Below are 12,305 nucleotides of genomic sequence, written 5' to 3'. Positions count from 1 at the left end.
CGGAAATTATTGAACCACAATTTTAGCTGATCAAAATATTCCATCTAATCAGATGATTATTATAAATGTTTTAATAAAATGTCTTATAATTAAACTTATTAGACGATTTTGGGGAAATTATCGAACCAAAATTTTAGCTGATCAAAATGTTCCAAAAATATTACAAAGTGATACCCAACAATTCTTTTCATTTAAAAGAGAAGCAGTAAAAGTAAACTAATTATATTCATCTGTAACTTTATCCACTTTTTTTCTACTACATACCTATGTAATTTTGTCATGTTAAGAAGTTTCTAAACCCTTTGGTATGGCGTTTTTTGCCCATATTTTGTTTGAGATTTTTTTCACGAAATTTGAATTGTTTAAAAACACAATTGTACCTTAAATCACAAATTCTGATATTAAGTAGTACTTAATTAGGATGAAAATTATTGAACACCCCTTTGTCAGGGACCTGGTTGGACCTCCTGCTCACCGGCAAATTTGGCTGAAATTTCGTCCCCCATTAAAAAAATTCCCTAAAATTTCAGCCCACCGAAAATTGACCTTGTTTTTCTCATCCCCATTTGGAATGGAAAAAAATTGCACTTCAAAAGGATCCCACTGGACTTTGCTATCCCCATTGGGATTTTGTATTTTCACCCCGAAGCGAGAAGAAATTCCACTGGGGCCCTGAGACAGGGGTTTTAGTAAAAGTTGAGTAAAAAGCCTAAAATACCTGACTTTTACCCTAAATTAAAAAAAGAAAAACTTTAATCTCAAAGTGCCAAGAACAGCCGAGCCTCAACAAAATATATTATTGGTCTAACAATAAGTGAGTGAGCCTTTCATTTGCAGCTTGCTGTCTTTCTATGTCCAAAACTTACACCACATAAGCAAAATATGATATAATGTTTTATCATCATTTTCCTGATCTGTTTTAAAGCTATGTTTGTCTTGTCTTTTTATTTGTTGCTTTAAGAAATTGAATTGAGGGAAATTCATTTCTTATTTAAAATTCCCTTTTGAACCACAAGTAGTTATTAACAGCTCTGGTGAGATGGACATATTACTAAGGTTAAGCATACCAGGATAATCACGACGACGGACGAAAAATGTAATAGGCTAGTGAAAATACGAAATTTTGTCTCAGATGAGATATCATTCTAAGAGAAGTTGCGTAGGCTATCTGATCTTTATTTGATAAACTAAGACGAATAAACGTCCCCTTCGAATACATGTCTCCCCTCTAAGAGTGGTGTTTTTTGAAACGAGACCTGCAGTGTTTTGTGTAGTGTTGCAGTGTAGATTGCCGTATATTGGAGGGGGGGGGGTGTGGGTGGGTTTCATGGTTGGTGGAGGAGCAGAATCGGTCCTTTTTTCGGACGGAGTGGCGGAATTTGGTGAAAATTTACGAATTACAGAGACGGAAAATTAGACAGTTTTAGTGCGTAAAAACGGAATTTAGCAAACAGTTTTGCGGAACTTCGGAATTGGCAAAACATATTCCCCACTGAAAATAATCAAATAAATCAATCCTCACTGTAAAATATAATGCTACTTTTCCAATCCCCACCAATTTTCTGACTTGAAAACAAAAGAATTTAAATCCCCCAGGCATAAAAATGTAGCAATATCAATCCCCATTGTTATTTTACTCCCACTGGCTGAAAAAATCCTACCAGGTTTGTGAGAAAGGGGTGTGTTAGTGTTCCGGAATAACTTAGAAAGAAAAATAGAGGATTGAAATCAACAGCATTCCTCTCAGCCTAACTTCTGAGTGATTGCTTTATTGTCAAAAGTTCTAAATTATTTAATTTGTGCTCATTCATTCCACCAGCATTGGTTCGATGGTGCATTATCAATCATAGCGTATGAACGCGTGCTACTTCGAGAACATTCAATTTTTTTGAAGAGTTCGGATGTTCTTAACCTAATGAGTTTTAGGCCTAAAAATATTCTTAACATGTTCTTATTATCACCATTATGTGAATATTGTTGCGCTATTTCCTAAGAAATTAGAGTCTATAAATCCTTAGCATGCTCATAAATTGTTCTCAATGTTATTAACACCGAGGCCTTATTTATATTCTTATAAAGTTTTTTTTTTGGAAAAACGTATAAACCCTTTAAAGCGAGTGGGAGGTAATAGCACTTTTGAGCGTTTATTTGACAGGTGGTTTACAACAGGACGCTGTGCATGGCCTAGGATTTCTGAAAATAAATAATAAATTTAAATGGTCTAAAAGAATTTCCTTGTCAATATTGGTCTCAGGGATTATTTCATTGTGTATTACTTGCTCTTAACATCTTAGCCATCGAAAGCTTAGGGCCAGGGCAAACCAGTCCAACATTTCATCCAACATGATTTTCCAATGTTGGATGAAATGTTATATGGAAAAAATTGCGTTGGATGAAGCGAAAATCAAGGCCGGGGCAAACCGATCCAATATTTCATTCGACATGACTTGGAAAAAAATTAATATTCAAAAAATAAAGAAGAAAGTACTACCAAACCTATCCAACACGAAAAATTACACAATTAAATTATAGAGCTTCTTTGATCTCGCCGCAAATGTCGGATGAAATGTTTGATGGCGATCAAACTTCAACCAACACCGTCCAAAACGATTTTTTTTTTTTTTTTTAATTTTCATTTTTTTCCAAAAATTTGAATTGACGCAAACCGGTCCAACAATTCATCCAACATCAGAAAAAAGGCACGTTGGATGAAATGTTGGATCGGTTTGCCCTGGTTTTAACAAGTTATTTGAAATGACATGAAAAAACTAAAATATAAAACAAATCATGAATGAATTTGATGTGGAGCAATCTTTCAAAGCTCAACTCAAAATAATATATAGTCAGTCTATCATTTCGAATTACGAAATTCAAACGAGCTGGAATGATACATCAACCAGCGTAAAATAGACATTGTTGTGTAGCAAATCTGATAAAACTTTCACACCACAAACAGTTATTTCTTGTAACATAACTGATTTTGACTAGCCATAGCTTTCACTAACTGCCACCCGCTAGTACAAATGCTTGTAAAAACTAATTAATGCTAATTAAGGCTTTTTAATGCTTTATAGCAAAAGTTTGGAAATGATTTGTAATAGTTAGAATGATCCATCTTCTTCGAGATATCAATGAATAAGCTAACATAAATGAAACATATTTTTTTTCTAAAAATGTGAATTACTTTTTACAAAGAATAAAATACGAATCTTAAAACATTCATTAGGAAAAGTGTCCAGGTAGAATCAATTACAGACAGTTACAGATACTAAACTAGTCAAAAGACATGCAACTATATTTATTTCAACCAATTTGAAATATAAATGAAACATAGTAGAACCAAACAGCATAAGAAATGCTATGAGCCAGAAACATAACGAGCAGGAACCAATAAAAATTGACAGGTAACAACGTACTTAGGAGTTTATCCAACGGTTTAACAACGGATATCGTGATCCAAAATTGTTTACATTAAATGGATTTACCAGTAATCTAGAAGCTGTAACAGCGTTGTGTAAAGGATGGAAGATGATAGGACGTAATGTGGTAATGGTATCAGTATCGAGGCAGTATTGATGAGCAGGAAGCAGGTATTAACAGGAAATAGCGTACATTCAGGACTTTTTCCAATCCGATCTCATGGACAAAATTGTTTACATTAAAAAGATATGCCAGTTATCTTGCAGTTGTAACAGCAATATCGTGTAGAAAGGTGGAAAATCATGACGTAACGTGGTAATAGTAGCAGTAACGAGGTAATATTGCGTTGTCAAGGTAAACGAATCCTCATTCATAAAAAGCTTAAAGGGAAAATAAGAAACATGAAATTAGATGATTATGGTGAGTGTACTGAAATTTCCTCAAAAATAGTTCAGAAAAGTTTCTTTCAATCTTTGATAATAATTTCCCAAATAGTGCCTGGTAAGAATCAGCAAGAACACAGGTTAAACATAAAAGTATAATAAAACCAAGTCTTATAAAAGTACACAAAGAAAAAAATATTTGCACTTACTGTTGAAGTACCATAACACAGGATCTTTAAGCATTCTTGTTGGTAGTAGAGTATGTTGAATGATGATTGTCGAATAAATTTAGTTACAGTGGAATTTCGTTGCCAATTCAACCACCAACCAACAATAATCACTTTTGTCCATATTCAATCATTGTTCTACTATTATCATTTTAATCATTGTTCATTATTGGCGACAAACTGTTTGGGTCGAAAAATGAATCAATCTCCTGAATGTCTAAGACAGGAGACAGATTGTAATTTAACTGTCAGCAAATTCACTGATTGGTATATGTATATATCTTGTTTAATCCGAAAGTCAAAAGTAAATGCGTGCAGGAGGAGAGAGCTTGAATTTAAAAAAACTTCCAGAAACTTCTCCATTCCATTTCCTGCATGTTGACCAATCGGGAAAAATTCTACAAGCGGAATAGAATCTACTGTCAAAAGCTGAGTAAAATGCCCGCGGCGCCTGCTATTATAAAGAAAAAGTTTTTAGGCTAGCAACTGCCGTCCCGGAAAAAAAACCGAACATTTACGGAAGAGACTAACTACGGGTAGGCTTGCGTGACAAAACAAAACAAAACAAAACAAAACGCGCAAAAATTTGAGATTCCAGTCCAATATCTATGCGTGAAACTATGAGTGCCTCCTCGTCGCTGCGCTCCTGCTGGGGCAATAAACACATCTCAACGTTAGCAATATAATTGTTCACTCATCCTAAACTTATGTAACTGGCGATATCCAATCGTACTTGCCCTAGTCAAAATACCTGAAAGGATCTTACAAGGCCTTTCAGGTTCTTATGTCAAGAACTTTTCAATAATCTTACAAGAAATTACGAACTTACAATTACTCTTACAAGATTGTGCAAGTAATTACAAGACAATGTAAGAACGTGCACGTCTAATATAATAGAACAAACCACGTTCTTGCAAGTTTTCAATAAGATCTTGTCGGAAAAACTGTAAGATTTTTACATTTTCTTAGAATCTTTTTTTGCCAAAAAGTTCAAATTAGTTTTGGGAAGAATCTAATGTTCCAAAGATTCCAAAGATGAGTCTAAGATTTTAGTAAGATTTATGGTTTTTTGTAAAAATATGTGAAAAAATACAATGAATCCTTAGTCACAATCATTTTCGCTATCTTCATCATTTTTTCCTGTCTCATCATTTCCATCATTTTTAGGTCTTTCGTTTGCAGCACCTCTGTTTGCTAGTCTTCTCCACTCCTTTCCCCGCTAATCTCTTCCGGCCTGATTGATAACTTTTCGGCACTGTCGCAAAGTTTTTTCAAAATCTTATAGTGATGTCTTAAAAGCCCTGAACAAAAAATTGAAATAAATGTTAATTTATAACATAGAAGAAAAGTCTTGAGAAATTTTATGACGATAAAATCTCCGCCAGATAAATACTGGAATATCGCTTATGACTTGCAAGAAATAAAAGTCATAACCTAAACCCACAACATCTTATTCGCTTTCTCGCAGTTAAAGAGTAAACATGTCGGAATCCAATGAAAATCTGCAAAATATTTTGTGGTTTCTCCAATTAATATCTCGTCAATTATTTCGTTTCACCGCCGTTTATTATCCTTTCTTTCATTGCTTGATAGGAGGATCAGATTTCAAATAATTTGTTGTGTTTCCTCTGTTACATTCAGTCAAGTAGAGTTGGCTCTTGCAGCCATTACGTGGTTGAGTGAGGCTTCAAATGTTATTATGCTATAACCTTTCAGGGGGTAAAGTGCCCCCCCCCCCCTGTTGAGGATATCGGATATCCAGGGGGTTAACGATTTTTGTTCAAAAGTGGATATCCAGGGGTTTAAATATCTACGGGAGCGGATATTTAGGGGGTAAAGTGTCTTTTTAGGTAAAAATACGATATCCAGGGATAAGCATCTTTATAAGAGAGGATTTCCAGGGGGTTGAGCATATTTTTAAGAGTGGATATCCAGGGGGTCTTTACTAATAAAGTAGGATATCCAGGGGCTTCGATACTTCGAAAAATCAATATCCTCAACAGTGGGGGTAAAAGATTTTTCTGGAAAAGCCCAATGATTGAGGGTAAAAAATAAACCATGTTTTCTAGTGTCTTTTGTAGAATCGCAAAAGCAAACCGTACAAATGACAGTACTCCTGATAAGGAACAGTGCACTCCTCCTAACCCTGATGAGTCACTGACAGAAAGTGTATCTACTGGAAATGTAGATTCACCACGTAAACGTTTAAGAGAGACTGATGAGGCAGTAGAACCAGCATACAAACTATCCCGTTTCGAGATGGAACTAATGGCGATTGGGAACTTAGGGAGGGCCAGACCGTGTATTTGAATAAATACCTTTCTAAGCACCTCAACCACAAGGAGGTGAAGGAGAAAATTTTGGGTGAATATCCAACTCCTTTGAACCTTAAATCAGTGCCTGAACTGGACGTCTATGTGAAAGAACTACTACAGGAGAATAATAAATTTGATTGCTTGCATATGGACAAAGTTTTAAAAAGGGGTCCAAGATAACTTGGCCTCTGTCTTCGGGCCACTATGTGCCCTCTGGTCTTGGTTAGACGAAGAACGAAAAGGTTTACAAGAGAATAACCTAGAGGACGGTTTGACTGGTCCAGCAAAAGTTTTTGACAAGAGCATGGTTTTGATCGCACAATGCTTTAATGGCATTTCCTACCAGCGCCGTTATTCGATATTGTCAAAGCTTATAACAAACCAACCAGCAGTGAAGGAGATAATGAAGGCTAAGTTACTGCTTTGGATAATCCGTGCAATAGAGAGTTATTTGGGCCAAGTTTTGATGAGTCGTATCTTTTGCCAGCTGAAAGGATACCACTGTTCGTACCAAGGCAAAATCTTCAGTTATGGCCTTGAAGATCCAAGGTGCAGGAGTCACCATTTACCTAGAGGGGGTTTTTCTAGTGCAAGGTTGGGTGGTCGATGGCCCTTTCGTGGGGGCTCCCGGTTTCAAGGTCCACAAAGAGGTCGAGGGCAAACAAATGAACCCCAATAAAGAAGTTCGTGGAAGCCATCCTTCAGGGGAGGTAAGACATGTTTCAAATTATATTCCAGTAAGGGACTTAACAAGACTCACCCACCCCTAGAGGGCATGTTTCCCTTAATGCCTTTAAAGGGTCTGAAATCTGTGGGGAAAGTAAAACACTTTCTAAGGAACTGGGAAGTTCTGACTCAAGATCCTCAGGTTTTGGAGACAGTAAAAGGTTTTTCAATTCCCCTAATGGAGGAGCCTTTACAAGTAAAGATTCCCCCAGATTGTCCTATGAATCCAGAGGAGATGAGGCCCGTGAGCAAGGAGGTAGAAGAGATGCTTCAGAAGGGAGCTATCAGGGAGTTTTTTCCAATGAAAAACCAATTTGTGAGCTCAATTTTTGTGGTCGAGAAGAAGGACTCTGGACATCGTCCAGTCATGAATCTAAAGAAACTGAACCAAATACCTTATCAGCATTTCAAGATGGAGTCCTTAGACCTTTTAAAGGATCTTTTACAGCCAGGGAATCTTGTGTCAAAAGTCGATCTCAAAGACGCCTACTACTCCATACCGCTGAGAGAACAATCTCAGAAGTATGCGAGGTTTCATTGGAAAGGAAATCATCTATCAGTTCCTTTGTCTTTGTTTCGGACTGGCACCAGCCCCCAGGGTTTTCACAAAGCTTTTAAAAACCCCGATAGCATTGTTGAAAGGTGACATTTTGACGACATTTTGATAATGGGTAAGTCTCAGGAAGAAATAGAGATGGCCAGGAATTCTCTGATCTTGGTGTTACAATGTCTTGGGTTCACGATAAACCTGAAGAAATCTGTCCTGGACTCCATCAATAAAGATAGAGTTTTTAGGGGTGATAATAGACTAAGAAAAAATGCTGTTGTTTCTTGCAATAATTTGCTCTCCGCCGTTTCATTCGATGTTTACCCAGAGTCTCTAAGATAAATCCATGGATCATATGAGTGCCCCCCTCCCCCGGGAATTCACGACGTAATGTTTTCTATGGAAATACCCCAGTTTTAGTCAATAGTGGACATTTTAAACTAAAGAAAAATTGTATAAAATTTGCTTTTTCTGGCAAAAGCCGGGGTTTTTCCGTAGAAAACACTACGTAAGGAATACCATGAACAAAAAAATATCTATAGCAATAGTTTTGCTACTTTTTACCAAGCTGATTTATCAAGTAAAAAATGGTAGAGTTATTTTAAAAGCAAATCGAATATACCACAATCATCGAGTATCTTGTAAGACTATTCTTATGCGAGGAGAGGTTCAGCAATCGTGGGCGGACATTCAAGGGTAACTTTGAAAGACTCTGAATAGCTTTGAAAATTTGGAAAATTAGATATTTAAAAAAGAAAAAGAAAAAGAGAATGCCCTTCAACGCCCTTGAAAATATTTAACACAGAAAATTAGAAAAAGAAAAAAAATACGGCTTTCACTTTATGGCCAAAAATTGACAAATTGAAAGATCAATTTGGAAAAAGGGTGAAACAGAATTGCCGTTCACTTAAAACTCGCTAGCGAAAAAGTCAAAAATGGGAGAGTTCCAAAAAAGCGTACTACCTTATTGGGGAAAAAATGTCTGAGTTTTATTTAATCGAGTTTTTTTTTCGTCAGGGAAAAATTTCGTCCCTAGAAGTATTTTCGTCACTTTTCCCCGACCAAAATTTCAAATTCGTCACTTTCACCCGACTAAACTGTCCAAAAGAAATGGTTTCCTTCATTAGCTCGAACATAGATCTTGTAATTTGACGTTTAAAGCACTAATCTCGGTTAATAAAGGTGTAAAAAATTATATTTGAATTTTGGTTGCGGTATAGAATTTTGGGTAAATTTTTTGGTCGGGGATAAAAAAATCGGGTACATGTTTTGGTTGGTGATAAAATGTCGGGGAAACATTTCGTCGGGGAAAAATTTCGTCACCCCCTCAAAATTTTCGTCACTTTCCCCCGACATTTTCTTCCCCGATAAGGTATATTTTTTATGACTGGTGATTGAATTTCATTGTTTTCGAGCAAGGGAATTCAGTAGGGATGGAAGAAATAACACAATATTTTGCAGTGAGGATTTGCTTATCTGATTATTTTCAGCTGGGGGAAATTAGACTATAATTTTCCAATGGGAGTGATATTTCTCTCTCTCCCAAACAGTTAAGCAGAAAAGAATTAAAGCAAGATTTCCAGGCTTTCTTTCTTTCTTTCGTCTCAAGTCGCCTAAGGTCGATTTGTAATCTTTTATAAATAAAAATCAATGAATGAGAACATATACTATTAACAACTAACCCTGCGCGAGCCTGACTGAATGATAGAAAGGTGCCGAGTGGTAAAACTTCAAACTAATTCGTTGGAGGACAGAATCAAGTTTATTAACATTAATCAGGGCCAAATTTGGAGGTTCTTGGATCACTTGCTGACCAAAAATGGTCAAAAAATGGACAAAATCTTAAAAACGTGGATTTTTGTCAAATTTTTGCATTTTTTGACTTTTTAGCTTAAAATCTCGCTGAAAAGACTCACTTTTGATTTATTTTTTTGCTTGGCCATGAAGTGGCCATCCGATTCCTACGAGTAAGACCAAAAATGACGATTTCTATTCAAACTGGGCATTACAGGAGGGCTCCTACGCTCCTACATAGTCCATGTCTGATATATACGACATTGGCACTTAAAGGGATAAAAAACAACATTGATTCCACAATTGATTACAATTAATTCTATACAATAAAATATTCTTATCTAAATATAGTATAAATATTTGTCGTATATATACCAAAAAACGTTCATCGGCTTGAAATGAAGAGCAATTTCAAATCGAAACCATCAAATATTTAGCACCCATGAGTCTCTCCCGAAAAAGATCCAAAAAACTTTGACAGCCACTTAGATAATTTAACTTGATTGTTTCACCCGTGGACGCGTGACAAACCTAAACCATACAAAAAAATCCTGGGAGCAAAGGTTAGAAAAATTCATGTATTCACCGAGGTCACTGTTGATTAGTTTTAGCACTGTACTCTTCTTCATATTCAACCAAGGTAATCCATAAGGTGGAAACGTAAGGGCGTAAGAATAGACATGCTACCAAAACTAGTGACGGTAGACGTGTAATAATAGTCAAGTTAGTGAAGTGGTGAAAATACCTCTAAAAACAAGCCAAAATGAAGATAGTAATGTTTGAACCCAAACAGAACTGTAGAGACGGAATGAATAAATAACGTAATCGTAGAAACGGCGTCAAAAACGACGGGTGTAACTTCTAATGCGTGCTGTCATGTTGGGAATCTAAAAATAAAAAAATTGACTCGAAGACTTGCTGACTCGAAGATGAATAAATAGTGGCTAATGAGAATGCTGAAAATCTGATGTGGTTGAAAAGTTTGAAAAACACGGAATACGGAGTCTTTTTATAAGAACTAGTAGTAAACTTCTTTGAGGTATAACCCCCTTTTCTTACTTTAAGGTCAAATTGAGGTATTTTAGGCTTCATAGGTATTTTTACTACAGAAAGAAACAATTGCATTTATTCGACTAATTCAAATTAAAGAAGCTTATTTCTGAAAATAGTTCAACTCTTTACAACCGAGACTTGCGTGGATTCGTCTCAGTCACATTAAAAACCGAACTGTACATCATACTGAATTTTCCTTGGTCTTTTCATTCCACCAAGAAGAGTTTGGTACAGGCTAACCAAGCCCTCCTTTTTTTTGAATGGATCCACTTTTTGCAAAAAATTCCGATATGCAGAAAAATTTAGGCTTTAGGCAATTTCACATCAGCCGGAAACCAAGTACATGATTTAATATACTTACGTGGAAATAATTTGGAACCGATGACGTCATTGGAAACGATGAAACAAACAATGGAAACAATCTGAAAAATAAATAATCGAATGAAAAACATTTGAAACAAATGAACAATATCATAAGAGACGTACTAAAAAAACGACAATTTCTTTCTTCACCAAAAAATAAACTCATAACAACCTGAGAAAACATTTCACAAACAAACATCTATTTGCAAATTTCAACCCTCTCCAAAATATGTCTGCTCCGCATAGCAATGAAAAATCTCAATCAAGATATCGAAATCAATTCATCCGTTGAATTCATTCGAACTCCGAAAAGATAAAATTTATCCGACTGAAAATTTAAAGACTTTCTAAATAACTTTTCACTTCTATTTAAAAAAAAATCAAAAAAAAAGTTTCAACACTTCTCGCAATAATAGAAAAAAACTCTTTCAAACTCCAAAAAATATTCCCACCCTAAAAAAACGTGAAAAAGTTGACATTTTTCTTACCAAGACGAACGAAACGATCGAAATATTTCTTTGGTAACACCATCACAATCACGTTGTTCATCAGGGCGTTGACCATCTTCATTTTTCAATTCATGATCCGCTCCTTTGGCCAACAACCATCTGATGACGTCATGTTTGTTGTAACGTGTTGCAACATGCAACGGTGTGTTGTTCCCTTTGTCTCCTCCATTGATCAACTTTTTGATTGTTTGTTGATCAAATTGTTCCAAAAAACGAATTGTTCCATCACGAACAACATAATGAAGAATGTTCCAACCATCTTTGTTCACGAGTGAAAAATCCTGAGGATAATTCATCAAGTGAACGAAAACGTCGAAACGATCTCCATAAACAGCATACATGAGAAGTGTCCAACCATAAAGACCACCAACACGCAACGAGTTGACGATGTTCGGTTTTTGTTGGAAAATTTCTTCGAATTTCGCGAAATTCTTTTCGTCCAGAATTTCCCAAACATCTGAAGAAAAAAAGAAGAAATTCAAACTTTTCACGGAGTAAAAATATATTCAACAAAAAATGAATCTCGATATCTCAGGAACTAAAAATACCTTGGAGCTGAAATTTTGCAAACTGAACGAGAAAAATATTTCCGAATTGATGGCGAAGAAATTGTGAATTTTGAATGAAAACTTTTTGCTCAGCGAGAAATCATTTTTATTTGTGACGGTAAAAAATTGAAATTGAAGAAAATGAAGATCTAGATGTCAAGAACTAAAAAAAGATTCAAAGTTGAAAAATTGAAAACGGAATTGGAAATTTATTTCCGGATTGATGGACTAATTTTTTTTGGTTTTGATGAAAAGTTTTTGTTCAGAAAGAAATTAATCTTTTCAATGCGGAAAACGAAACTCAATCGCATTCTGAGAAAAAATAAATTACACAAAAAATTTCTCAGAATGTGAAAAAGTTTTCAAAATAGAGATATTTGTCAAAAGTGAAATTTTGCGTGAACTATTACACAAACAGCA

General features: G+C 35.5%; 1 long non-coding RNA gene across 1 annotated transcript; it reads right to left on the bottom strand.

The window, feature by feature from the left end:
- Positions 1-10,124: 10,124 nt before the first annotated feature.
- LOC136824264 (uncharacterized) lies at positions 10,125-11,458 on the bottom strand. Its single transcript, XR_010849110.1, has 3 exons — positions 11,317-11,458; positions 10,827-10,887; positions 10,125-10,299 (listed from the first exon to the last, which is right to left on the bottom strand). It is a non-coding gene; the product is annotated as an uncharacterized lncRNA (long non-coding RNA).
- Between the last annotated feature and the right edge of the window lie 847 nt (positions 11,459-12,305).

Source organism: Clytia hemisphaerica, unplaced genomic scaffold, assembly GCF_902728285.1.
Source record: "Clytia hemisphaerica strain Z4C2 unplaced genomic scaffold, Clytia hemisphaerica genome assembly, whole genome shotgun sequence".
NCBI classification, from domain to species: Eukaryota; Metazoa; Cnidaria; class Hydrozoa; order Leptothecata; family Clytiidae; genus Clytia; species Clytia hemisphaerica.
This window is presented reverse-complemented; position numbering and strand designations above follow the sequence as displayed.